Consider the following 24,002-nt stretch of genomic DNA (forward strand, 5'->3'; position numbering starts at 1 on the left):
ACCCAACCACTATCAAAACACACCATGTCATTTACCCAACCACTTTATCAAAACACACCACATTATTTACACAACCACTCTATCAAAACACACCATGTCATTTACCCAACCACTCTCTGTCCTATATACAGTACAATGGCGTATTTGTCAGTTGGTGTTTGGTATGAATTATTGTGAGTGAGCTGTTGGATAGACCCACATGTTACCTCAGTGTGTGTGTGTGTGTGTGTGTGTGTGTGTGTGTGTGTGTGTGTGTGTGTGTGTGTGTGTGTGTGTGTGTGTGTGTGTGTGTGTGTGTGTGTGTGTGTGTGTGTGTGTGTGTGTGTGTGTGTGTGTGTGTGTGTGTGTGTGTGTGTGTGTGTGTGTGTGTGTGTGTGTGTGTCTGTTTCCCTCTGATGAGTTTTCCAGGTGTGGTGGAAAGACTAACACAGCTGCATTTTAATGACAGTGAAATGTTTCTGCATTTTCTCTTGCTCTCTCTCTGTGTGTGTGTGTGTGTGTGTGTGTGTGTGTGTGTGCGTGCGTGCGTGCGTGCGTGCGTGCGTGCGTGCGTGTGAAAAATTAGTTTTAATGACACCAACCTAAGTGTATGTAAACTTCCAACTTCAACTGTATATCTATCTCTCTCTCTCTGTCTGTCTGTCTGTCTGTCTGTCTGTCTGTCTGTCTGTCTGTCTGTCTGTCTGTCTGTCTGTCTGTCTGTCTGTCTGTCTGTCTGTCTGTCTGTCTGTCTGTCTGTCTGTCTGTCTGTCTGTCTGTCTGTCTGTCTGTCTGTCTGTCTGTCTGTCTGTCTGTCTGTCTGTCTGTCTGTCTGTCTGTCTGTCTGTCTGTCTGTCTGTCTGTCTCTTTCTCTCTGTCTATCTCACTCTCAATTCAATTCAAGGGTCTTTATTGGCATGGGAAACATATGTTAACTTTGCCAATGCAAGTGAGGTAGATAATATACAAAAGGGAAATAAACAATAAAAATGAAAAGTAAACATTACACTCACAGAAGTGTGAATACACTCACAGAAGTGTAAAGTGTAATCTCTCTATCTCTCCCTGTCTAGCTCTAGCTCTCTCTGTCTCTCTCTCTCTCTCTCTCTATCTATCTATCTATCTATCTATCTATCTATCTATCTATCTATCTATCTATCTATCTATCTATCTATCTTTCTTTCTTTCTTTCTTTCTATCTCTATCTAGCTCTAGCTCTAGCTCTCTCTGTCTATATCTCTCTGTTTATTTCTATCTCTCTGTCTATCTCTCTCTCTCTGTCTATCTATCTCTCTCTGTCTAGCTCTAGCTCTCTATGTCTAGCTCTAGCTCTCTTCCTGTCTATATCAATCTCTCTCTGTCTATCTTTAGCTCTCTGTCTAGCTCTAGCTTTCTCTGTCTCTCTCTGTCTATATTCAATTCAAGGGGCTTTATTGGCATGGGAAACACGTTTCGTGTAGCCTTCCACAAGCTTCCCACAATAAGTTGGGTGAATTTTGGCCCATTCCTCCTGACAGAGCTGGTGTACCTGAGTCCGGTTTGTAGGCATGACAAAAGTGAAATAAACAATAAAAATGAACAGTAAACATTACACATACAGAAGTTTCAAAACAATAAAGACATTACAAATGTCATGTTATGTATATTTACAGTGTTGTAACAATGTACAAATGGTTCAAATACATAAGGGAAAATAAATAAGCATAAATATGGGTTGTATTTACAGTGGTGTTTGTTCTTCACTGGTTGCCCTTTTCTTGTGGCAACAGGTCACAAATCTTGCAGCTGTGATGGCACATTGTGGAATTTCACCCAGTAGATATGGGAGTTTATCAAAATTGGGTTTGTTTTTGAGTTCTTTGTGGATCTGTGTAAGGGTTAGAGTTGTGTCTCTAATATGGTCATACATTGGGCAGGAGGTTAGGAAGTGCAGCTCAGTTTCCACCTCCTTTTGTGGGCAGTGTGCACATAGCCTGTCTTCTCTTGAGAGCCATGTCTGCCTACGGCGGCCTTTCTCAATAGCAAGGCTATGCTCATTGAGTCTGTACATAGTCAAAGCTTTCCTTAAGTTTGGGTCAGTCACAGTGGCCAGGTATTCTGCCACTGTGTACTCTCTGTTTAGGGCCAAATAGCATTCTAGTTTGCTCTGTTTAAAAAAAATCTTTCCAATGTGTCAAGTAATTTTCTTTTTGTTTTCTCATGATTTGCTTTTTGTTTTCTCATGATTTGCTCTATATCTATCTCTCTGTCTAGCTCTAGCTCTCTCTGTCTATATCTCTCTTTCCCATCTCTATATCTCAATCTAGCTCTCTCTGTCTATTTCTATCTCTCTCTCTCCATGTCCCTCTTTCTCTTTCTCTTTCTCTTTCTCTTTCTCTTTTCTTTCTCTTTCTCTTCCTCGTTCTCTTTCTGGGTCTCTTCAAATCTGTGTCTACATCCTACTTTCTTCTCACTGTCTGTCCTACTATAAAATCCTGAACCTTTCCTTCCCGTACAGTTATACTATGCCTTTTATGTCATGTTTTGTCATATATTGTCTTGTCCTTGTGCTTTCCCTTCTGTTCGTTTCCCCCTGCTGGTCTTATTAGGTTCGTTCCCTTTTTCTATCCCTCTCTCTCCCCCTCCCTCTCTCTCTTCTCTCTATCGTTCCGTTCCTGCTCCCAGCTGTTCCTCATTCTCCTAACTCACTCATTTACTCTTTTCACACCTGTCCCCTATTTTGCCCTCTGATTAGAGTCCCTATTTCTCCCCTTGTTTTCCGCTTCTGTCCTTGTCGGATCCTTGTATGATGTTCGCTGTTCTGTGTCCTTGTCTCGCCCTGTCGTGTTTTGTCTCCTTCAGATGCTGCGTGTGAGCAGGTGTCTTAGTCTGCTACGGTCGGTGCCTTCCCGAAGCAACCTGCAGTCAATGGTCGAGTCTCCAGTCTGTCCTCGTTACTACGAGTGGATTTAAGTTTTTTCCTGTTTTGTTTTCTTCTTGATTTTTCCAGGATTATTACTAGTGAGACCATTTCCTTTTTGATTTTTCGTTCACCTTTTACACCTGTTGTTTTGGGTCATCCCTGGCTAGTATGTCATAATCCTTCTATTAATAGGTCTAGTAATTCTATCCTATCCTGGAACGTTTCTTGTCATGTGAAGTGTTTAATGTCTGCTATCCCTCCTGTTTCTTCTGTCCCCTCTTCTCAGGAGGAACCTGGTGATTTGACAGGAGTGCCGGAGGAATATCATGATCTGCGCACGGTCTTCAGTCGGTCCAGAGCCAACTCCCTTCCTCCTCACCGGTCGTATGATTGTTGTATTGATCTCCTTCCGGGGACCACTCCCCCTCGGGGTAGACTATACTCTCTGTCGGCTCCCGAACGTAAGGCTCTCGAGGATTATTTGTCTGTTTCTCTTGACGCCGGCACCGTAGTGCCTTCTTCCTCTCCTGCCGGAGCGGGGGTTTTTTTTGTTAAGAAGAAGGACGGTACTCTGCGCCCCTGCGTGGATTATCGAGGGCTGAATGACATAACGGTTAAGAATCGTTATCCGCTTCCCCTTATGTCGTCAGCCTTCGAGATTCTGCAGGGAGCCAGGTTCTTTACTAAGTTGGACCTTCGTAATGCTTACCATCTCGTGCGCATCAGAGAGGGGGACGAGTGGAAAACGGCGTTTAACACTCCGTTAGGGCATTTTGAGTACCGGGTTCTGCCGTTTGGTCTCGCTAATGCTCCAGCTGTTTTTCAGGCATTAGTTAATGATGTACTGAGAGACATGCTGAACATCTTTGTTTTTGTCTACCTTGACGATATCCTGATTTTTTCACCGTCACTCGAGATTCATGTTCAGCACGTTCGACGTGTACTCCAACGCCTTTTAGAGAATTGTCTCTACGTGAAGGCTGAGAAGTGCGCCTTTCATGTCTCCTCTGTCACATTTCTCGGTTCTGTTATTTCCGCTGAAGGCATTCAGATGGATCCCGCTAAGGTCCAGGCTGTCAGTGATTGGCCCGTTCCAAGGTCACGTGTCGAGTTGCAGCGCTTTCTAGGTTTCGCTAATTTCTATCGGCGTTTCATTCGTAATTTCGGTCAAGTTGCTGCCCCTCTCACAGCTCTTACTTCTGTCAAGACGTGCTTTAAGTGGTCCGGTTCCGCCCAGGGAGCTTTTGATCTCCTCAGGAAGCGTTTTACGTCCGCTCCTATCCTCGTTACTCCTGACGTCACTAAACAATTCATTGTCGAGGTTGACGCTTCAGAGGTGGGCGTGGGAGCCATTCTATCCCAGCGCTTCCAGTCTGACGATAAGGTCCATCCTTGCGCTTATTTTTCTCATCGCCTGTCGCCATCGGAACGCAACTATGATGTGGGTAACCGCGAACTGCTCGCCATCCGCTTAGCCCTAGGCGAATGGCGACAGTGGTTGGAGGGGGCGACCGTTCCTTTTGTCGTTTGGACTGACCATAAGAACCTTGAGTACATCCGTTCTGCCAAACGACTTAATGCACGTCAAGCTCGTTGGGCGTTGTTTTTCGCTCGTTTCGAGTTTGTGATTTCTTATCGCCCGGGTAATAAGAACACCAAGCCTGATGCCTTATCCCGTCTCTTTAGTTCTTCTGTGGCTTCTACCGATCCCGAGGGGATTCTTCCTTATGGGCGTGTTGTCGGGTTGACTGTCTGGGGAATTGAGAGACAGGTTAAGCAAGCACTCACTCACACTGCGTCGCCGCGCGCTTGTCCTAGTAACCTTCTTTTCGTTCCTGTTTCTATTCGTCTGGCTGTTCTTCAGTGGGCTCACTCTGCCAAGTTAGCTGGCCATCCCGGCGTTCGAGGTACACTTGCTTCTATTCGCCAGCGGTTTTGGTGGCCTACTCAGGAGCGTGACACGCGCCGTTTCGTGGCTGCTTGTTCGGACTGCGCGCAGACTAAGTCAGGTAACTCTCCTCCTGCCGGTCGTCTCAGACCGCTTCCCATTCCTTCTCGACCATGGTCTCACATCGCCTTAGACTTCATTACCGGTCTGCCTTCGTCTGCGGGGAAGACTGTGATTCTTACGGTTGTCGATAGGTTCTCTAAGGCGGCACATTTCATTCCCCTCGCTAAGCTTCCTTCCGCTAAGGAGACGGCACAAATCATCATTGAGAATGTGTTCAGAATTCATGGCCTCCCGTTAGACGCCGTTTCAGACAGAGGTCCGCAATTCACGTCACAGTTTTGGAGGGAGTTCTATAATAATAATAATAATAATATATGCCATTTAGCAGACGCTTTTATCCAAAGCGACTTACAGTCATGTGTGCATACATTCTACGTATGGGTGGTCCCGGGGATCGAACCCACTACCCTGGCGTTACAAGCGCCATGCTCTACCAACTGAGCTACACAGGACCGTCGTTTGATTGGTGCTTCCGTCAGTCTCTCTTCCGGTTTTCATCCCCAGTCTAACGGTCAAGCAGAAAGGGCCAATCAGACGATTGGTCGCATATTACGCAGCCTTTCTTTTAGAAACCCTGCATCTTGGGCAGAACAGCTCCCCTGGGCAGAATACGCTCACAACTCGCTTCCTTCGTCTGCTACCGGGCTATCTCCGTTTCAGAGTAGTCTGGGTTACCAGCCTCCTCTGTTCTCGTCCCAGCTCGCCGAGTCCAGCGTTCCCTCCGCTCAGGCGTTTGTCCAACGTTGTGAGCGCACCTGGAGGAGGGTGAGGTCTGCATTTTGCCGTTACAGGGCGCAGACTGTGAGAGCCGCCAATAAACGTAGGATTAAGAGTCCTAGGTATTGTTGCGGCCAGAGAGTGTGGCTTTCCACTCGTAACCTTCCCCTTACGACAGCTTCTCGTAAGTTGACTCCGCGGTTCATTGGTCCGTTCCGTGTCTCTCAGGTCGTCAATCCTGTCGCTGTGCGACTGCTTCTTCCGCGACATCTTCGTCGCGTCCATCCTGTCTTCCATGTCTCCTGTGTCAAGCCCTTTCTTCGCGCCCCCGTTCGTCTCCCCCCGTCCTTGTCGAGGGCGCACCTATTTACAAGGTACGTAGGATCATGGACATGCGTTCTCGGGGACGTGGTCACCAGTACTTAGTGGATTGGGAGGGTTACGGTCCTGAGGAGAGGAGTTGGGTTCCATCTCGGGACGTGCTGGACCGTTCGCTGATTGATGATTTCCTCCGTTGCCGCCAGGATTCCTCCTCGAGTGCGCCAGGAGGCGCTCGGTGAGTGGGGGGGTACTGTCATGTTTTGTCATATATTGTCTTGTCCTTGTGCTTTCCCTTCTGTTCGTTTCCCCCTGCTGGTCTTATTAGGTTCGTTCCCTTTTTCTATCCCTCTCTCTCCCCCTCCCTCTCTCTCTTCTCTCTATCGTTCCGTTCCTGCTCCCAGCTGTTCCTCATTCTCCTAACTCACTCATTTACTCTTTTCACACCTGTCCCCTATTTTGCCCTCTGATTAGAGTCCCTATTTCTCCCCTTGTTTTCCGCTTCTGTCCTTGTCGGATCCTTGTATGATGTTCGCTGTTCTGTGTCCTTGTCTCGCCCTGTCGTGTTTTGTCTCCTTCAGATGCTGCGTGTGAGCAGGTGTCTTAGTCTGCTACGGTCGGTGCCTTCCCGAAGCAACCTGCAGTCAATGGTCGAGTCTCCAGTCTGTCCTCGTTACTACGAGTGGATTTAAGTTTTTTTCCTGTTTTGTTTTCTTCTTGATTTTTCCAGGATTATTACTTTTGTCATTTACTGGAATAAAGACTCTGTTTTCGTTAAGTCGCTTTTGGGTCCTCATTCACCAGCATAACATTTTACACTCATGATCTTCCTTAAAATAACTTCACAGTAAAACTGAAGTGTGATGACGAGGAAAGTGTGGTGCCAAGTACCAGCTTACATAAAGCATACGTATACACAGTTTGAATACAGTTTGTGTGTGTACGTTTGTGTTTTTGGTTTTACTATCCTTGTGGGGACCAGAATATCTCACAAGTCTAGTATAACAGGGACAATTCTGACAAATTCACTGGTCCCTACAATAAAAAAGGCTATTTTAGGCTTAGGGGTTAGGTTGAGGGTTAGGGTTAGAATTAAGGTTAGGGTTAGAATTAGGGTTAGGGTTAGGGGTAAAGGTTAGGGTTAGGATTAAGGTTAAGGTGAAGGTTAGGATTTTGAATGGGAATCAATTGTTTTGTCAAATCAATAGATACTTATTGGTTAGCAGTATTATATATATGAGAGGTGAGTGCAACAGACATTGTTTAAACATTAGGGAAACACGTCCGTCCCTCTTTCTCATACAACAGTTTTCTCTAGTCAATGGGCCAGTGTTTTGGCCACTGCTACAATGGAAAGAGACAACTAAAAGGAGAGGCAAGACAGACATCTGTTTCCATAAAGCTCTGTGTATAGAGGAGCTGAAAGACGGGTAGATATGTTTAATAAGGTGGGTATATTCCACTTTACTTGCAATGGCAAGAAATGTAGTATTCTCTCTTTCTTTGTTTCTCTCTCGCTCTGTACCTCATGAATCTAAGCTGAGAGGAATCTTTCCCTCTGGAGTGTTTTGTGGAATGTGATAATCCACTATTTTGTGGTTGTGTGTGCAAGGGTGTGTGTGTGTGTGTGTGTGTGTGTGTGTGTGTGTGTGTGTGTGTGTGTGTGTGTGTGTGTGTGTGTGTGTGTGTGTGTGTGTGTGTGTGTGTGTGTGTGTGTGTGTGTGTGTGTGTGTGTGTGTGTGTGTGTGTGTGTGTGTGTGTGTGTGTGTGTATAATATCATTCTCATGACTTTATGGTGGGGTCCCCCCTCTCCTCCTAACCGTAACACTTCACATGCTCTGGCCAGGTGTGTCACAGTGCAGTCTGGAGACTACTGTGTGTACATGGAAACGCAACATGGGATCACAGAGGCAGGCACGCAACATGCCACATACCACAACCTGTCTATCAACCAAGGACAAGGTTAGGACGTACCTCATGCCACTGAAGTTGTAATTCTTTAATTCTTTACCTCACGCCATCAGAGACCAGTCTGATAATCCAGTGTCTGGTAATGCAGAGGTCAACATGTCTAGTAATAGATTTAGTCTTTGTCTTTCAGACATACACATAGATGTTTGACCTTCCCTCTACAAGATACATTACAGTATATGCAGTAATATTGACTTATTGACTCGATTCCACCAGCACTGATCTGTCTCGGATCTCCCAAATAGCCATGGGATAGTTCAAAAGTTGTCGGGCTACAATGGGCTGCTGTAGCATTCTGAAAATATTCCCGAAGTGAAATCGTCAATTTCCGCTTCAAAACTGTCTGAATTAATCTAAGCTAAAACAATGTATTTTTTTTAATGAGTAAATCTTAGTCACCCCATTTTACATCTAGCTAAGGATTATTGTGCTTCAATTAGCTGTATTTCTGAAGTTTGATTACGGGCATGAAAGCTAGCATAAATTTGCTGAATATTGAGCCAGTCACTGAAAGAATTTTGACTGAAACGATACTGCTAACCAACCAGCTACCTACTTAGTGCTGCATACAATGTTGAATCTTCCAACAATAGCTAGCTAGCAAGCTACGGTAGCTAGTAGTGCTAACGCTTACATTATGAGATTTGCTAAAGCAGCTGTTCTTCCCCCACAAGTCATTGCAGTAGCCTCCTCAGTCAGCTGCTGTGCTCAGCTGACAAAATGATAAGATCGTGGAGAAACATGCTGATCTACCGACTGATAACAGTCAGTTTCTCTTAATTATGGGGCGCATGTCTACAACTTCAGGGTAATTTAAACCGGCTAATCACGCTTCTTATGTCAGTGAAGGAAGAACGAAACGAAACAGTTCTGTAAGGTGAGATACACATAACAATCACCCACCCCACACAGGTGGGAAAAGGCTACCTGAGTATGATTCTCAATCAGAGACGACGAACGACACCTGCCTCTGATTAAGAACCATACCATACCAGGCCAAAACAAAACCACAACATAGAAAAAAGAACATAGACTACCCACCCAACTCACACCCTCACCATACTAAAACAAAGACATAACACAAGAACTAAGGTCAGAACATGACAGTACCCCCCCCCCCCCAAAAAAAAGGTGCTGACTCCGGCCGCAAAACCTGAACCTATTGGGGAGGGTCTGGGTGGGCGTCTGTCCGCGGTGGCGCCTCTGGCGCGGGACGTGGACCCCACTCCATCATAGTCTCGGCCCACTTAAGTGGCATCTTGGGAGCAGCGACGCTCGCCGCCGACCTCGGACTGGGGACCCTAGCAGAGGGCCCCGAATGGAAGGGAGCAGCGCCGGAGTGAAGGGCGATTCCGGCAGCGCCGGTGTGTCAGGCTTATTGAGGTAGTATGTACAGTGGGGCAAAAAAGTATTTAGTCAGCCACTAATTGTGCAAGTTCTCCCACTTAAAAAGATGAGAGAGGCCTGTAATTTTCATCATAGGTACACTTCAACTATGACAGACAAAATGAGAAGAAAAAAAATCCAGAAAATCACATTGTAGGATTTTTCATTGATTTATTTGCAAATTATGGTGGAAAATAAGTATTTGGTCACCTACAAACAAGCAAGATTTCTGGCTCTCACAGACCTGTAACTTCTTCTTTAAGAGGCTCCTCTGTCCTCCACTCCTTACCTGTATTAATGGCACCTGTTTGAACTTGTTATCAGTATAAAAGACACCTGTCCACAACCTCAAACAGTCACACTCCAAACTATGGCCAAGCCCAAAGTGCTGTCAAAGGACACCAGAAACAAAATTGTAGACCTGCACCAGGCTGGGAAGACTGCATCTGCTATAGGTAAGCAGCTTGGTTTGAATAAATCAACTGTGGGAGCAATTATTAGGAAATGGAAGACATACAAGACCACTGATAATCTCCCTCGATCTGGGGCTCCACGCAAGATCTGACCCCATGGGGTCAAAATGATCACAAGAACGGTGAGAAAGAAATCCCAGAACTACACGGGGGGGACCTAGTGAATGACCTGCAGAGAGCTGGGACCAAAGTAACAAAGCCTACCATCAGTAACACACTACGCCACCAGGGACTCAAATCCTGCAGTGCCAGACGTGTCCCCCTGCTTAAGCCAGTATATGTCCAGGCCCGTCTGAAGTTGGCTAGAGAGCATTTGGATGATCCAGAAGAAGATTGGGAGAATGTCATATGGTCAGATGAAAGCAAAATGTAACTTTTTGGTAAAAACTCAACTCGGACAAAGAATGCTAAGTTGCATCCAAAGAACACCATACCTACGGTGAAGCATGGGGGTGGAAACATCATGCTTTGGGGCTGTTTTTCTGCAAAGGGACCAGGACGAGTGATCCGTGTAAAGGAAAGAATGAACGGGGCCATGTATCATGAGATTTTGAGTGAAAACCTCCTTCCATCAGCAAGGGCATTGAAGATGAAACGTGGCTGGGTCTTTCAGCATGACAATGATCCTAAAAACACCACCCGGGCAACGAAGGAGTGGCTTTGTAAGAAGCATTTCAAGGTCCTGGAGTGGCCTAGCCAGTCTCCAGATCTAAACCCCATAGAAAATCTTTGGAGGGAGTTGAAAGTCCATGTTGCCCAGCAACAGCCCCAAAACATCACTGCTCTAGAGGAGATCTGCATGGAGGAATGGGCCAAAATACCAGTAACAGTGTGTGAAAACCTTGTGAAGACTTACAGAAAATGTTTGACCTCTGTCATTGCCAACAAAGGGTCTATAAACAAAGTATTGAGATAAACTTTTGTTTTTGACCAAATACTTATTTTCGACCATAATCTGCACATAAATTCATAAAGAATCCTACAATGTGATTTTCTGGATTTTTATCTTCTCATTTTGTCTGTCATAGTTGAAGTGTACCTATGATGAGAATTACAGGCCTCTCTCATCTTTTTAAGTGGGAGAACTTGCACAATTGGTGGCTGACTAAATACTTTTTTGCCCCACTGTACATGTAGGTATCGTTAAAGTGACTGTGCATATATGATGAACAGAGAGTAGCAGACTTGACTTCAGGAGGCAGCCGAGGGAGGGGACCGATATGCGTTGTGCCCGTTGCTATGGCAACCTATAAACTGTGATTAGTGATGTGAGTTATAGGACATGCCGTCACCTTGGTGTGAATCAGGTGATATTGTGTGATATTGTGCTGCTTGGAGACTCATTTCACCCTTTTCCCCCTTTTCCCCATGCAGTGTACAGCAAAGAGAGGCTCCACAGACAAGCAAAACAGAACATCATGGGATGCAGGCTTTTGTTCCAGCCCAGCTCTCACACACCTGATTTCACTAATCAACAGCTTGGTGATTATAATCTATCCGTCTATAAGTTGCGTCAGGTGTTTTAGTGTTGGGCTAGCACAAAATCCTGCACAGCATCTGGAGAATGTCTGTGACTGGGATGACGACCAAAGAAGCCGCTGCCCGCCGGACCCAGACTGCCTTTGCCTACAGGGCTTCCTGGGCTGGTTAGCAGGGGCAGACAGACCCTCATTACACCGACCACAGATGAAAATGAGAACAAAATTAGGCCCATTACCATGAGAGCATGACTAATATCCTTCAGCAGGCCCCTGATACACACACCCACACCCACACATACATACAGACAGAAACAGACACACAAACACATATATAAGTACACACACATGTATACACACACACACACGCACGCGCACACACACACACACACACGCACGCACGCACGCACTCACGGCACATAAAAGCAAGGAAAGAGGTAATACATTCTGGCTCTATTAAAGCAACCCTCATTTAAGGCCTCTCTCTATATGCTCTGTGTGTGTGTGTGTGTGTGTGTGTGTGTGTGTGTGTGTGTGTGTGTGTGTGTGTGTGTGTGTGTGTGTGTGTGTGTGTGTGTGTGTGTGTGTGTGTGTGTGTGTGTGTGTGTGTGTGTGTGTGTGTGTGTGTGTGTGTGTGTGTGTACACCAGTCATCTATGACGTAATCAACAAGCTCTCACTACAGAATTAGACACTTTTCCACATTTCTTCAAATGTAAAATTTCTAAGTTGCTCCAACGTTTTTTCAATCCCTGGGTTGACTCCTCCTTCTCAGTATCATTCCATTTCTAAAAATGTCAAATTGTGAAGCAGCTCCAAATTAAGGGTTATGGTTTTGGATATGATTAAAACATTACATGTAGGCACTCATTCTGAATGGTTAAGGTAAGGGTTATGGTTTGGAATAGGGTTAAAACCAAAAAATACAAAACAAGGGTAGACCACTGGGATCAAACACACAACCTTCTGATCTGGAGTCATGGGATTCCATCCATCCACCACCCCTGTCTACGACCTATGTCCACAACTCCCTAGCAAAGCCCTACCCTACTTGATGGTAATAGAGCTCACTGTTACCTCTAGCAGGACATGGATAGACACCCAATTGTCTCGTCTCATCTTGTCTCTTCCATTCTCGTCTCTCATCTTTTGTCGTCCTCCTCAAGTCAAATATTTTCTCATCCTTTTCTCCTCCTACTCCACTACCATCCAAGCACTTCTCTCTCACCCCTTCTCTCCTCTCGACTGTCTTCTCTCCTATCTTCTCTGCCCCTTCACCATTCTCTTCCCTCCCGACCACCCTCTCTAATATCACCTCTCCCCATCTTTCATCCCCCGTCTTCTCTCCACTTCCTGCTATCTCCTCTACCTTTATTCTCCCCTGCTTCCCCTCTCCGTCTCTCCTATCATCCTCTGTTTTTCAGAGTCAGTCTGCTTGGTGATTTATAAACCTGTGACAGACAGATGGGGGGAGGAGAGGATGGAGGATGGGGGCAGGCACGTTTGAAGTACATGAAGGACTAATATTAAATACACCTGGCCCCATCTAGGGGCTCCCTCTGTACACAGAAACAAAGAGATAGAGAGAGGGAGGCAGCGATGATGGGCCACAGGGAAGAGGCCTGAGGAGGGAGGTGGAAAGGGGTAGGGTGGGCTGAGGTGCATTGCCAAGCAGGCAGTAATTGGCTATTCTTTCATGGGGCCTGATTTCCACACTCTCACTCCCACAGGAAGATACCCTTTTGCTGCCCCTCAGTGTGCACTGTAAAAAATACAAATCTAGTTGTTTCAACTACAGTTGAAGTCGGAAGTTTACATACACCTTAGCCAACTATATTTAATCTCAGTTTTTCACAATTCTTGACATCTAGTAAAATGTCCATTTCTTAGATCAGATAGGAACACCACTTTATAGAATTCTAAATGTCAGAATAATAGTAGAGAGAATTATTTATTTCAGCTTTTATTTCTTTCATCGCATTCCCAGTGGGTCAGAAGTTTACATACACTCAATCAGTATTTGGTAACATTGCCTTTAAATTGTTTAACTTGGGCCAAATGTTTCTCGTAGCCTTTCACAAGCTTCCCACAATAAGTCTTCCCACAATCCTCCTGACAAAGCTGGTGTAACTGAGTCAGGTTTGTAGGACTCCTTGCACACTCCTTTCACACACGGGGTGGAGATGTTATTTCCTACCCTCACCACCTGGGGGGCGGCCCGTCAGAAAGTCCATGACCCAGTTGCAAAGGGGGGAGTCAAGACCCAGGGTCACGTGCTTAATGATGACTTTGGAGGGTACTATGGTGTTAAATGCTGAGCTGTAGTCGATGAACAGCATTCTTACATAGGTATTTATCTTGTCCAGATGGGTTAGGGCAGTGTGCAGAGTGGTTGAGATTGTGTCGTCTGTGGACCTATTGGGGAGGTAAGCAAATTGGAGTGGGTCTAGGGTGTCAGGTTCGGTGGAGGTGATATGATCCTTGACTAGTCTCTCAAAGCACTTCATAACGACGGAAGTGAGTAGGCGATAGTCGTTTAGCTCAGGTATCTTAGCTTTCTTGGGGACAGGAACAATGGTGGCCCTCTTGAAGCATGTCGGAACAGCAGACTGGGATAGGGATTGATTGAATATGTCCGTAAACACACCAGTCACTTTGTGCATGCACTGATTAACAAGTCGTGGTGTGATCATAACAACATACAGGAACTCAATTGTTGGAAAAATGACTTGTGTCATGCACAAAGTAGATGTCCTAACTGACTTGCCAAAACTATAGTTTGTTAACAAGAAATTTGTGGAGTGGTTGAAAAACTAGTTTTAATGACTCCAACCTAAGTGTACGTAAACTTCCGTCTTCAACTGTAAATATGATTAATTAACTGGTTCCACAGCTTCTTTTTTGTTTACTCAACTTTTCAGTCAAAGTGCTACCTGAACTTAACATTTTTAGTTGGCCCAACATTAGCTCCAACATGAGAAAACCTAGGCAGATATTCGATCAACTGAAAATCATGTGTTTGCTCAAATAGTCTCATATGTTCATTCAACTAGAAATTATTATTTGGGCATTTTACCTGCACAAATGGCTGTGGAACTAATTACACACACAAAGTGCCTTTAACTTACAACGTACACATTTGACACACGTTGACAAACACTGAGTGTATAAAACATTAGGAACTCCTTCCTACTATTTAGTTGCACTTCCTTTTGCCCTCAGAACAGCCTCAATTTGTCAGGGAATGGTCTCTACAAGGTGTCAAAAGTGTTCCACAGGGATGCTGGCCCATGTTGACTCCAATGCTTCCCACAGTTGTGTCAAGTTGGCTGGATGTCCTTTGGGTGGTGGAACATTCTTGACACACACAGGAAACTATTGACCCAGCAGCATTACAGTTCTTGACACACTCAAACCGGTGCACCTGGTACCTACTATCATACCCTGTTCAAAGGCACATGTTTTGTCTTGCCCATTCACCTTCTGAATTCCACACAATCCATGTCTCAATTGTCTCAATGCTTAAAAATCCTTCTTTAACCGGTCTCCCCCCTTCATCTACACTGATTGAAGTGGATTTAACATCAATAAGGGATATCAATAAGGGATCATAGCTTTAATCTGGATTCACCTGGTCAGTCTGTCATGGAAAGAGCAGGTGTTCATAATGTTTTGTACACTCAGTGTATTTAGCCTCACAATAAAGAGTTTTACCATTTTCTTTTCAGGACAACCTTGGCTACAAGTTTTTAAACTATATTGTTTTATACTATATTGTGACAAGCTACAGCCTCCATTTAAAATGGTCAGTAGCAGCTAACCCATGAGGTTCATTATTTCAGGCAGGAAATATAGGCTGAAGGTTCCTAACCCTCGGTGGGTAATAGATTGGTTCTTGCTCATTAGTGATGCAGGTGTGTGTGTGTTGTCCTTGGGGAATTCCTCATTAACACGCAATCTGACCTCAGCTAATCTCTGACCTCTAATCCCTGACCCTGATACCTGACCTTGGCCCAAAACCCAGTGACATGCAGATTAGGTAAAGACATACACACATGTTCACATGTACAAATGCACAGAGAGAGGTACAGAGAAAGAGAGAGAAAGAGAGAGAGAGCGCAGACAGCCTTAGATAGAGAGACCACTAGGAAGCAGTGTGTCTGACAGACAGAACACACTGAGACTATGAGAGCTTGAGATAGAGGTCTATTTAAAGGGGCTCCTACCTCTTTGAAGTTCTCTTTCTGTTCTCTTCCACTTTCTGCCCTTTCCATCGCTCGGACTGACACCAATCCATTTTAATACCTGCCCAGGGAAAGGAGGGAGGGAGGGAGGGAGGGAGGGAGGGAGGGAGGGAGGGAGGGAGGGAGGGAGGGAGGGAGGGAGGGAGGGAGGGAGGGGAAAAAGTAGCACACATCTAATATAAGTTAGTACCTATAAACAGATTTTAGACGCACTTTCCATTGCTTAAGTGGAAAGACCCATACACACACACACAAACACACAGACTTGCACGCACGCACACACAAACACTGACATCTACACGGCTGATTACACGCAAGCCCCAAGAGCGAGTCAGCGGTGGAGGTATAGCCACACAGCGATACGGTCTTGCCGCAGAAGTAACCCTATCAGTCCCTACAGAGTGTGGTCACATCATGGCTATACTACCACACTGCCTTAGACAAGAGCACCTAAAACTACAACACTACCTTATAGAACAGCACCTAAAAACTACCACACTGCTTTAGACAAGAGCACCTAAATACTACCACACTGCCTTAGACAAGAGCACCTAAAACTATCACACTGCCTTAGACAACAGCACCTAAAAACTACCACACTGCTTTAGACAAGAGCACCTAAATACTACCACACTGCCATAGACAAGAACACCCAAATACTACCACACTGCCTTAGAGAAGAGCACCTAAAACTACCACACTGCTTTCGACAAGAGCACCTAAATACTACCACACTGCATTAGACAACAGCACCTAAATACTACCACACCGCATTAGACCAGAACACCCAAATACTACCACACCGCATTAGACAAGAGCACCTAAATACTACCACACCGCATTAGACAAGAACACCCAAATACTACCACACCGCATTAGACAAGAGCACCTAAATACTACCACACCGCATTAGACAAGGGCACCTAAATACTACCACACCGCATTAGACAAGAACACCCAAATACTACCACACCGCATTAGACAAGAGCACCTAAATACTACCACACCCCATTAGACAAGAACACCCAAATACTACCACACTGCATTAGACAAGAGCACCTAAATACTACCACACTGCCATAGACAAGAGCACCTAAATACTACCACACTGCCTTATACAAGCGCACCCAAATACTACCACACTGCCTTATACAAGCGCACCCAAATACTACCACACTGCCTCATACAAGCGCACCCAAATACTACCACACTGCATTAGACAAGCGCACCCAAATACTACCATACTGCATTAGACAAGAACACCAAAAAACTTCCACACTGCCTTAGACAAGAGCACCTTAATTCTACCACACTGCCAGCTATTTCTATCAGAATCTCATAGTGCATGCGCGCACACACACGCCAGAACGCGCACATACACACCTACTGACACATTTTTTCGACAGTTATTTAGTTTTTCCTTCAGTAAGGAGTGCTCTGTCTGTAAGAGAACCAGATAAAAATGCAGATCTTCCTCTCTACCACTCTCTGTGTCTCACACACTCTTTCATACACACGCAACAGTATATCTATCTGTATCACAGACAATCTCTATTTAACCCAAACCACTATCACAAATGACTTTGTAATAAAGACAGGGTTTGACCCCTCATATACTACAGTAGACACCACCTCATAACATGCAGCAGATGTATGCATGGTGACTAAGAGAGACAGAGATAGAGTGAGCAATTGGGAGCAAGAGAAAGAAAGTGAAAAGGGCTGAAATAGCAATAGGGAGAGAGAGAGGCAGAATAAACTGAGCGGAGAAAGTGTGAGAATGTCTTTCAAACAGCTGAGGAAACAACTTAATCTCTGAGTTTCTCAAAGACACATGACAGAGAGGGTAAGAAAGAGTGAACTAGAGATAGGGGAAGAAATAGAGAGGAAAAGAGAGAGGGGGAGGTGTGTTCCCCTACCTTGCTTCTTCTTCTTCCAGCCGAGTCTGTAACCATACGGAACTCCCTTCACATAGAGACTGATCGGGAGAGGAGAGGAGGGTGTGAACCAGGGAAATGGAGAGAGAGAGAGAGAGAGAGAGAGAGAGAGAGAGAGAGAGAGAGAGAGAGAGAGAGAGAGAGAGAGAGAGAGAGAGAGAGAGAGAGAGAGAGAGAGAGAGAGGAGTGATCGAACAGGAGAAAGAGGAATGTTGAGCAGAGGGAGGGAGAGAGAGAGAGAGAGAGGGAGGGAGAGAGGGAGAGAGAGCGAGAGAGATGGAAGGGGAGGGAGAAAGAGAGAAAGAGGAAAGGAGTGAGCTAGATCACTTGTTCCTTTCTGACAAAAACTCACGGCTTGACTTCGGAGAGACAGGAATGAGAGAGAGGAGGAGGAGAAGGAAGAAGAGGATGAGAGCAACAATGAGAAAGAAGAGGAAGGGAGGGGGGAAGGAAGAAATTAGAGGAGGAGATGGAGCAGAGGCAAAATCCCCTCATTACGTAAAGCGGTGTGTAGAGCGTCACATAGGACTAAGTCACTAACGCCCACAAACACACACACTCAAGGTATTCACAAACACACACACTCAAGGTATTCACAAACACACACACTCAAGGTATTCACAAACACACACACTCAAGGTATTCACAAACACACACACTCAAGGTATTCACAAACACACACACTCAAGGTATTCACAAACACACACACTCAAGGTATTCACAAACACACACACTCAAGGTATTCACAAACACACACACTCAAGGTATTCACAAACACACACACTCAAGGTATTCACAAACACACATAAAAAATGCTACAGTTTACAATAGAATGCTGCTGCATTTACTATATAATTATGTTGTAAACTGTAGAATACTATACTACACACTGTTGTAGAATACTATACTACACACTGTTGTAGAATACTATACTACACACTGTTGTAGAATACTATACTACACACTGTTGTAGAATACTATACTACACACTGTTGTAGAATACTATACTACACACTGTTGTAGAATACTATACTACACACTGTTGTAGAATACTATACTACACACTGTTGTAGAATACTATACTACACACTGTTGTAGAATACTATACTACACACTGTTGTAGAATACTATACTACACACTGTAGTATACCTCGATCATTTTGTGATTTTATCCACTCGTACTCCCGATGACATTTTAACGGCAGGTATTTAACCCCTGGACTCACTTTAAACGATTATACCCATTTAAACTCACCTGTCCAGGAAGGTGGGTCCCTGCAATAGAAGTTGACATTCTAACAACTTAAGCGCCGGTTTTACTGCACTGTAAGTTGATGTATTTTTCACATAACTTAATAATGCTGGAGACTAACACACTGAGTGTACAAAACAAGGAACACCTTCCTAATAATGTAGTGGCACCCACTTTTGCCCTCAGAACAGCCTCAATTTGTCAGGGAATGCACTTTACAAGGTGTCGAAAGCGTTCCACAGGGATGCTGGCCCATGTTGACTCCCACAGTTGTGTCAAGTTGGCTGGATGTCAATTGGGCGGTGGACTATTCTTGATAAACATGGCAAACTGTTGAGAGTGAAAAACACAGCATCGCTGCTGTTCTTTACATTCCAACCAGTGAGCCTGGTACCTACTACCAGTGCTGTAAAGTACTTACGTAAAAACACTTTAAAGTACTACTTAGGATGTTTTTGGGGGGTATCTGTATTTTACTTTACCATGTATATTTTTTGACTACTTTTACTTCACTAGATTTCTTAAAAAGCTGTTAAGGATTAGCCCCTTTTTTATTTTAAATTTAGCCTAAAATGACATACCCAAATCTAACTGCCATGTAGCTCAGGCCCTGAAGCAAAGATATGCATATTCTTGGTACCATTTGAAAGGAAACACTTTGAAGTTTATGGTAATGTGAAATGAATGTAGTAGAATATAACACAATAGATCTGGTAAAAGATCATTAAAAGAAAAAAAAACATTATTTTGTATTTTTCTGTACCATCATCTTTAAAATGCAAGAGAAAGGCCATAATGTATTTTTCCAGCCCAGGTGTAATTTAGATTTTGGACACTAGATGGCATCAGTGTATGTGCAAAGTTTTAGACTGATCCAATGAACCATTGCATTTATGTTCAACATGTTGTATCAAGACTTTCCAAATGTGCCTAATTCAAAATTGTGCACTCTCCTCAAACAATAGCATGGTATTATTTCACTGTAATAGCTACTATAAATTGAACAGTGCAGTTAGATTAACAAGAATTTAAGCTTGCTGCCAATATCAGATATGTCTATGTCCTGGGAAATGTTCTTGTTACTTACTCCCTCATGCTAATCACATTAGACTACGTTAGCTCAACCGTCCCGTGGAAGGGACACTGATCCCAAAGAAGTTTTAAGAAAATAGTGTAATTTTTACTGCATACATTTTCCTAGACACCCAAAAGTAGTCTTTACATTTTGAATGCTTAGCAGGACAGGAAAATGGTCTAATTCACGCTCTTATCAACAGAACATCCCCGGTCATCCCTACTGCCTCTGATCTGGCGGACTCACTAAACACAAATGCTTTGTTTGTAAGTGATGTCTGAGTGTAAACATAATATGACATTTGCAATGTCTTTATTCTTTTGGAACAAGTGTGAGTGAAATGTTTACTGTTCATTTTTATTGTTTATTTCACTTTTGTATATTATCTACTTCACATGCTTTGGCAATGTTAAAGTATGTTTCCCATGCCAGTAAAGCCCCTTGAATTGAATTGTTGGAGTGTGCCCCTGGCTTTCCGTAAATACATTTAAAAAATGAGAAAATGGTGCCATCTGGGTTCCTTAATATAAGGGATTTGAAATTATTATACTTTTACTTTTGATACTTAAGTATATTTTACTTAAAATGCACTTTGCTAACTAGCTAGCTATTTCACACCAGTTACACATATAACTTCCTTGCCTATCACCAGTATCGCTGATATTGTTTTTGTACACACGGTATATTATTTTGTTCTTTCTCTACTGGCATTGATACTTTTTGTTATTTAAACAAAATGATATTGACACTTTCTATTTCATATATTGCTACTATGCAAATATGCAAGTAATAATTTCACTGTACCATTTACGCCTTCTGTAGAGCCCCATCCACTTAGCTAGACGTGGCTGTGGGGTGCCTATAACTCTTTCACATGACTCATCAAGTTATCAAGTGACCCATCAAGTGATTACGGCCATCTATTGTATTTCATGAACATGTGTACAGACAATAGTGACCCCATCCACTTATCTAGATGTGGCTGGAGGGTGGTTAGCATTTATTTCACATGTCCCATCAATTTAGACAAGTATGTCTGGGTAAACATAATCTAATAATTATAAATGATTTATAACACATTTTTACCTGGACCACTATTTTTGATATTGCTACGATGCAAATATGCAAGTAACCATTTTTCTATACTGCTTACACTTTCTGTATCTTGTGAATGTGACAAATAAACATAGACTTTATTTGATATAGTGTGTGTTTACCAGAGACGGTAATGTGAAGAACAACATGACCTGCACAAAAGTAAGATTAGGATATAGGCCAAGGACGAGATAAAGTGTCATTTTACCTGGAGTTTTTCCTTATTGTAGGCTACTATTTTGACCACTTTTAGTCTTGAAATCTTTGGTTGTTTACTACACTACCTTACTCATTCTGTTTAGCACATGGCCTCACATATAATAGGTACTTCCGGGTTGGAGCGAGTGGTCGCATCGGCACTTCGCTCCCGCGGGTAGTATAACTTTTTCATTACATTTCATTATATTTCATTATAGCACAACGGTTTAATTTGTCTAATCTTAGCAATTTCTTCTCAGCTAGCTACATAGCCGTCTTTGTATCAAAGATAATTGCGTAATTATCGTATTTCGCCGTCCTAACGTAGTCTTCACTAGCCAGCTAGCTAAAGTCCACTGATTAGCTGCACTGGAGAAACTATTACACTCAACTGAACGACTTGATTAGTGTAGTGTTAGCTAGCTACATAGCTGTCTTTGCTGTCTTCGTATCTTCGTATCCAAGATAATTGTGTTGTTTAGGTTTAGAGTGTGTAGTCTTAGAGTGATTATCTTAATTTACCGAGGTTAGCTAGCCAGCTATTTGTCGTCCTTAACGTAGGAGACTCTGCTAGCTAGCCAACGCTAGCCAACGTCTTCTGAATAGAACTCAACAACCCGGTCGCATTCACAGGTAGTATCACATTTTCACTTCATTTCATTACAGTACAACGGTTTGATTTGTTTGATCGTAGCTAGCTACATAGCTAGCTACATAGCCGTCTTTGTATCAAAGATAATTGTGTAGTCTAGAGCGATTTTCTAGGTTCGCTAGCCAGCTATTGTCGTTCTTTTAACGCAACGTAACGTAAACAACACTGCTAGCTAGCCAGCTAGCCACTGAATAGCAACACTGCAGAAACTATTACACTCAACGGAACGACTTGATTAGTGTAGTGTCAACAACGCACCCACTGCCAGCTAGCCTACTTCAGCAGTACTGTATCATTTTAATCATTTTAGTCAATAAGATTCTTGCTACGTAGCTTAACTTTCTGAACATTCGAGACGTGTAGTCCACTTGTCATTCCAATCTCCTTTGCATTAGCGTAGCCTCTTCTGTAGCCTGTCAACTATGTGTCTGTTTATCCCTGTTCTCTCCTCTCTGCACAGACCATACAAACGCTCCACACCGCGTGGCCGCGGCCACCCTACTCTGGTGGTCCCAGCGCGCACGACCCACGTGGAGTTCCAGGTCTCCGGTAGCCTCTGGAACTGCCAATCTGCGGTCAACAAGGCAGAGTTCATCTCAGCCTATGCCTCCCTCCAGTCCCTCGACTTCTTGGCACTGACGGAAACATGGATCACCACAGACAACACTGCTACTCCTACTGCTCTCTCTTTGTCCGCCCACGTGTTCTCGCACACCCCGAGAGCTTCTGGTCAGCGGGGTGGTGGCACCGGGATCCTCATCTCTCCCAAGTGGTCATTCTCTCTTTCTCCCCTTACCCATCTGTCTATCGCCTCCTTTGAATTCCATGCTGTCACAGTTACCAGCCCTTTCAAGCTTAACATCCTTATCATTTATCGCCCTCCAGGTTCCATCGGAGAGTTCATCAATGAGCTTGATGCCTTGATAAGCTCCTTTCCTGAGGACGGCTCACCTCTCACAGTTCTGGGCGACTTTAACCTTCCCACGTCTACCTTTGACTCTTTCCTCTCTGCCTCCTTCTTTCCACTCCTCTCCTCTTTTGACCTCACCCTCTCACCTTCCCCCCCTACTCACAAGGCAGGCAATACGCTCGACCTCATCTTTACTAGATGCTGTTCTTCCACTAACCTCATTGCAACTCCCCTCCAAGTCTCCGACCACTACCTTGTATCCTTTTCCCTCTCGCTCTCATCCAACACCTCCCACACTGCCCCTACTCGGATGGTATCGCGCCGTCCCAACCTTCGCTCTCTCTCCCCCGCTACTCTCTCCTCTTCCATCCTATCATCTCTTCCCTCCGCTCAAACCTTCTCCAACCTATCTCCTGATTCTGCCTCCTCAACCCTCCTCTCCTCCCTCTCTGCATCCTTTGACTCTATGTCCCCTATCCTCCAGGCCGGCTCGGTCCTCCCCTCCCGCTCCGTGGCTCGATGACTCATTGCGAGCTCACAGAACAGGGCTCCGGGCAGCCGAGCGGAAATGGAGGAAAACTCGCCTCCCTGCGGACCTGGCATCCTTTCACTCCCTCCTCTCTACATTTTCCTCCTCTGTCTCTGCTGCTAAAGCCACTTTCTACCACGCTAAATTCCAAGCATCTGCCTCTAACCCTAGGAAGCTCTTTGCCACCTTCTCCTCCCTCCTGAATCCTCCTCCCCCTCCCTCCCCTCCTCTCTCTCTGCAGATGACTTCGTCAACCATTTTGAAAAGAAGGTCGACGACATCCGATCCTCGTTTGCTAAGTCAAACGACACCGCTGGTTCTGCTCACACTGCCCTACCCTGTGCTCTGACCTCTTTCTCCCCTCTCTCTCCAGATGAAATCTCGCGTCTTGTGATGGCCGGCCGCCCAACAACCTGCCCGCTTGACCCTATCCCCTCCTCTCTTCTCCAGACCATTTCCGGAGACCTTCTCCCTTACCTCACCTCGCTCATCAACTCATCCCTGACCGCTGGCTACGTCCCTTCCGTCTTCAAGAGAGCGAGAGTTGCACCCCTTCTGAAAAAACCTACACTCGATCCCTCCGATGTCAACAATTACAGACCAGTATCCCTTCTTTCTTTTCTCTCCAAAACTCTTGAACGTGCCGTCCTTGGCCAGCTCTCCCGCTATCTCTCTCTGAATGACCTTCTTGATCCAAATCAGTCAGGTTTCAAGACTAGTCATTCAACTGAGACTGCTCTCCTCTGTATCACGGAGGCGCTCCGTACTGCTAAAGCTAACTCTCTCTCCTCTGCTCTCATCCTTCTAGATCTATCGGCTGCCTTCGATACTGTGAACCATCAGATCCTCCTCTCCACCCTCTCCGAGTTGGGCAT

The 24,002-nt window shown here is 44.6% G+C and overlaps 1 long non-coding RNA gene across 1 annotated transcript in view; it reads right to left on the minus strand.

Moving 5' to 3' along the window:
• Positions 1-17,545, minus strand: part of LOC124036526 — a 75,108-nt gene extending 57,563 nt beyond the window's left edge. The window contains exons 1-2 of the long non-coding RNA XR_006838925.1: positions 17,399-17,545; positions 15,462-15,540 (exon numbers count right to left, since the gene is read on the minus strand). This is a non-coding gene — a long non-coding RNA (uncharacterized LOC124036526). The remainder of the gene's footprint in view (positions 1-15,461; positions 15,541-17,398) is intronic.
• Positions 17,546-24,002: the final 6,457 nt, after the last annotated feature.

This window comes from Oncorhynchus gorbuscha, linkage group LG05 (assembly GCF_021184085.1).
Source record: "Oncorhynchus gorbuscha isolate QuinsamMale2020 ecotype Even-year linkage group LG05, OgorEven_v1.0, whole genome shotgun sequence".
In the NCBI taxonomy this organism is placed as follows: Eukaryota; Metazoa; Chordata; class Actinopteri; order Salmoniformes; family Salmonidae; genus Oncorhynchus; species Oncorhynchus gorbuscha.